This window comes from Pecten maximus, chromosome 3 (genome assembly GCF_902652985.1).
Source record: "Pecten maximus chromosome 3, xPecMax1.1, whole genome shotgun sequence".
NCBI classification, from domain to species: domain Eukaryota; kingdom Metazoa; phylum Mollusca; class Bivalvia; order Pectinida; family Pectinidae; genus Pecten; species Pecten maximus.
Genome location: NC_047017.1, coordinates 31936653 through 31942652, shown reverse-complemented (window position 1 = coordinate 31942652; position 6000 = coordinate 31936653).

The window sequence follows — 6000 nt, the reverse complement described above, 5'->3', positions numbered from 1 at the left end:
ATCACGGTACTACCCGGTATCACGATACTGTAGCTAACCTCTAGGTATCACGGTACTGTAGTTAACCTCTAGGTATCACGGTACTGTAGTTAACCTCTAGGTATCACGGTACTGTAGTTAACCTCTAGGTATCACGGTACTGTAGCTAACCTCTAGGTATCACAATACTGTAACTGGCCACTAGGTATCACGGTACTGTACCTAACCTCTAGGTATCACGGTACTACCTGGTATCACGGTACTGTACCTAACCTCTAGGTATCACGGTACTACCTGGTATCACGGTACTGTAGTTAACCTCTAGGTATCACAGTACTGTAGCTAACCTCTAGGTATCATGGTACTGTAGCTAACCTCTAGGTATCACAGTACTGTAGTTAACCTCTAGGTATCACGGTACTGTAGTTAACCTCTAGGTATCACGGTACTGTAGCTAACCTCTAGGTATCACGGTACTGTAGCTAACCTCTAGGTATCACGGTACTGTAGCTAACCTCTAGGTATCACGATATTGTAGCTAACCTCTAGGTATCACGGTACTGTAGCTAACCTCCAGGTATCACGGTACTGTAGCTAACCTCTAGGTATCACGGTACTACCTGGTATCACGGTACTGTAGCTAACCTCTAGGTATCACGGTACTGTAGTTAACCTCTATGTATCACGGTACTGTAGTTAACATCTAGGTATCACGGTACTACCTGGTATCACGGTACTGTAGTTAACCTCTAGGTATCACGGTACTGTAGCTAACCTCTAGGTATCACGGTACTGTGGTTAACCTCTAGGTATCACGGTACTACCCGGTATCACTGTACTACCTGGTATCAGCGTACCACCTGGTATCACGGTACTACCCGGTATCACGGTACTGTAGCTAACCTCTAGGTATCACGGTACTGTAGTTAACCTCTAGGTATCACGGTACTGTAGTTAACCTCTAGGTATCACGGTACTGTAGTTGACCTCTAGGTATCACGGTACTACCCGGTATCACGATACTGTAGCTAACCTCTAGGTATCACGGTACTGTAGCTAACCTCTAGGTATCACGGTACTGTAGCTAACCTCTAGGTATCACGGTACTACCCGGTATCACGATACTGTAGCTAACCTCTAGGTATCACGGTACTGTAGCTAACCTCTAGGTATCACGGTACTACCCGGTATCACGATACTGTAGCTAACCTCTAGGTATCACGGTACTGTAGTTAACCTCTAGGTATCACGGTACTACCCGGTATCACGATACTGTAGCTAACCTCTAGGTATCACGGTACTGTAGTTAACCTCTAGGTATCACGGTACTGTAGCTAACCTCTAGGTATCACGGTACTAACCGGTATCACGGTACTGTAGTTAACCTCTAGGTATCACGGTACTGTAGTTAACCTCTAGGTATCACGGTACTGTAGTTGACCTCTATGTATCACGGTACTGTAGCTTACCTCTATGTATCACGGTACTGTAGTTAACCTCTAGGTATCACGGTACTGTAGTTGACCTCTATGTATCACGGTACTGTAGCTTACCTCTATGTATCACGGTACTGTAGCTTACCTCTAGGTATCACGGTACTGTAGCTTACCTCTAGGTATCATGGTACTGTAGCTTACCTCTAGGTATCACGGTACTGTAGCTAACCTCTAGGTATCACGGTACTGTAGCTAACCTCTAGGTATCACGGTACTGTAGCTAACCTCTATGTATCACGGTACTGTAGCTGACCTCTATGTATCACGGTACTGTAGCTTACCTCTAGGTATCACGGTACTACCTGGTATCACGGTACTGTAGTTAACCTCTAGGTATCACGGTACTGTAGTTAACCTCTATGTATCACAGTACTGTAGCTAACCTCTAGGTATCACGGTACTGTAGTTAACCTCTAGGTATCACGGTACTGTAGTTAACCTCTAGGTATCACGGTACTGTAGCTAACCTCTAGGTATCACGGTACTATAGTTAACCTCTAGGTATCACGGTACTGTAGCTGACCTCTAGGTATCACGGTACTGTAGTTAACCTCTAGGTATCACGGTACTGTAGTTAACCTCTAGGTATCACGGTACTATATTTAACCTCTAGGTATCACGGTACTGTAGCTGACCTCTAGGTATCACGGTACTGTAGTAAACCTCTAGGTATTACGGTACTATAGTTAACCTCTAGGTATCACGGTACTGTAGCTGACCTCTAGGTATCACGGTACTGTAGTAAACCTCTAGGTATCACGGTACTGTAGCTGACCTCTAGGTATCACGGTACTACCTGGTATCACGATACTGTAGCTAACCTCTAGGTATCACGGTACTACCTGGTATCACGGTATTGTAGCTAACCTCTAGGTATCACGATATTGTAGCTAACCTCTAGGTATCACGGTACTGTAGCTAACCTCTAGGTATCACGGTACTACCCGGTATCACGGTACTGTAGCTAACCTCTAGGTATCACGGTACTGTAGTTAACCTCTAGGTATCACGGTACTGTAGTTAACCTCTAGGTATCACGGTACTGTAGTTGACCTCTAGGTATCACGGTACTACCCGGTATCACGATACTGTAGCTAACCTCTAGGTATCACGGTACTGTAGCTAACCTCTAGGTATCACGGTACTGTAGCTAACCTCTAGGTATCACGGTACTTCCCGGTATCACGATACTGTAGCTAACCTCTAGGTATCACGGTACTGTAGCTAACCTCTAGGTATCACGGTACTACCCGGTATCACGATACTGTAGCTAACCTCTAGGTATCACGGTACTGTAGTTAACCTCTAGGTATCACGGTACTACCCGGTATCACGATACTGTAGCTAACCTCTAGGTATCACGGTACTGTAGTTAACCTCTAGGTATCACGGTACTGTAGCTAACCTCTAGGTATCACGGTACTAACCGGTATCACGGTACTGTAGTTAACCTCTAGGTATCACGGTACTGTAGTTAACCTCTAGGTATCACGGTACTGTAGTTGACCTCTATGTATCACGGTACTGTAGCTTACCTCTATGTATCACGGTACTGTAGTTAACCTCTAGGTATCACGGTACTGTAGTTGACCTCTATGTATCACGGTACTGTAGCTTACCTCTATGTATCACGGTACTGTAGCTTACCTCTAGGTATCACGGTACTGTAGCTTACCTCTAGGTATCACGGTACTGTAGCTTACCTCTAGGTATCACGGTACTGTAGCTAACCTCTAGGTATCACGGTACTGTAGCTAACCTCTAGGTATCACGGTACTGTAGCTAACCTCTATGTATCACGGTACTGTAGCTGACCTCTATGTATCACGGTACTGTAGCTTACCTCTAGGTATCACGGTACTACCTGGTATCACGGTACTGTAGTTAACCTCTAGGTATCACGGTACTGTAGTTAACCTCTATGTATCACAGTACTGTAGCTAACCTCTAGGTATCACGGTACTGTAGTTAACCTCTAGGTATCACGGTACTGTAGTTAACCTCTAGGTATCACGGTACTGTAGCTAACCTCTAGGTATCACGGTACTATAGTTAACCTCTAGGTATCACGGTACTGTAGCTAACCTCTAGGTATCACGGTACTACCCGGTATCACGATACTGTAGCTAACCTCTAGGTATCACGGTACTGTAGCTAACCTCTAGGTATCACGGTACTACCCGGTATCACGATACTGTAGCTAACCTCTAGGTATCACGGTACTGTAGTTAACCTCTAGGTATCACGGTACTGTAGCTAACCTCTAGGTATCACGGTACTAACCGGTATCACGGTACTGTAGTTAACCTCTAGGTATCACGGTACTGTAGTTAACCTCTAGGTATCACGGTACTGTAGTTGACCTCTATGTATCACGGTACTGTAGCTTACCTCTATGTATCACGGTACTGTAGTTAACCTCTAGGTATCACGGTACTGTAGTTGACCTCTATGTATCACGGTACTGTAGCTTACCTCTATGTATCACGGTACTGTAGCTTACCTCTAGGTATCACGGTACTGTAGCTTACCTCTAGGTATCACGGTACTGTAGCTTACCTCTAGGTATCACGGTACTGTAGCTAACCTCTAGGTATCACGGTACTGTAGCTAACCTCTAGGTATCACGGTACTGTAGCTAACCTCTATGTATCACGGTACTGTAGCTGACCTCTATGTATCACGGTACTGTAGCTTACCTCTAGGTATCACGGTACTACCTGGTATCACGGTACTGTAGTTAACCTCTAGGTATCACGGTACTGTAGTTAACCTCTATGTATCACAGTACTGTAGCTAACCTCTAGGTATCACGGTACTGTAGTTAACCTCTAGGTATCACGGTACTGTAGTTAACCTCTAGGTATCACGGTACTGTAGCTAACCTCTAGGTATCACGGTACTATAGTTAACCTCTAGGTATCACGGTACTGTAGCTAACCTCTAGGTATCACGGTACTACCCGGTATCACGATACTGTAGCTAACCTCTAGGTATCACGGTACTGTAGTTAACCTCTAGGTATCACGGTACTACCCGGTATCACGATACTGTAGCTAACCTCTAGGTATCACGGTACTGTAGTTAACCTCTAGGTATCACGGTACTGTAGCTAACCTCTAGGTATCACGGTACTAACCGGTATCACGGTACTGTAGTTAACCTCTAGGTATCACGGTACTGTAGTTAACCTCTAGGTATCACGGTACTGTAGTTGACCTCTATGTATCACGGTACTGTAGCTTACCTCTATGTATCACGGTACTGTAGTTAACCTCTAGGTATCACGGTACTGTAGTTGACCTCTATGTATCACGGTACTGTAGCTTACCTCTATGTATCACGGTACTGTAGCTTACCTCTAGGTATCACGGTACTGTAGCTAACCTCTAGGTATCACGGTACTACCCGGTATCACGGTACTGTAGCTAACCTCTAGGTATCACGGTACTGTAGTTAACCTCTAGGTATCACGGTACTGTAGTTAACCTCTAGGTATCACGGTACTGTAGTTGACCTCTAGGTATCACGGTACTACCCGGTATCACGATACTGTAGCTAACCTCTAGGTATCACGGTACTGTAGCTAACCTCTAGGTATCACGGTACTGTAGCTAACCTCTAGGTATCACGGTACTTCCCGGTATCACGATACTGTAGCTAACCTCTAGGTATCACGGTACTGTAGCTAACCTCTAGGTATCACGGTACTACCCGGTATCACGGTACTGTAGCTAACCTCTAGGTATCACGGTACTGTAGTTAACCTCTAGGTATCACGGTACTACCCGGTATCACGATACTGTAGCTAACCTCTAGGTATCACGGTACTGTAGTTAACCTCTAGGTATCACGGTACTGTAGCTAACCTCTAGGTATCACGGTACTACCCGGTATCACGGTACTGTAGTTAACCTCTAGGTATCACGGTACTGTAGTTAACCTCTAGGTATCACGGTACTGTAGTTGACCTCTATGTATCACGGTACTGTAGCTTACCTCTATGTATCACGGTACTGTAGTTAACCTCTAGGTATCACGGTACTGTAGTTGACCTCTATGTATCACGGTACTGTAGCTTACCTCTATGTATCACGGTACTGTAGCTTACCTCTAGGTATCACGGTACTGTAGCTTACCTCTAGGTATCACGGTACTGTAGCTTACCTCTAGGTATCACGGTACTGTAGCTAACCTCTAGGTATCACGGTACTGTAGCTAACCTCTAGGTATCACGGTACTGTAGCTAACCTCTATGTATCACGGTACTGTAGCTGACCTCTATGTATCACGGTACTGTAGCTTACCTCTAGGTATCACGGTACTACCTGGTATCACGGTACTGTAGTTAACCTCTAGGTATCACGGTACTGTAGTTAACCTCTATGTATCACAGTACTGTAGCTAACCTCTAGGTATCACGGTACTGTAGTTAACCTCTAGGTATCACGGTACTGTAGTTAACCTCTAGGTATCACGGTACTGTAGCTAACCTCTAGGTATCACGGTACTATAGTTAACCTCT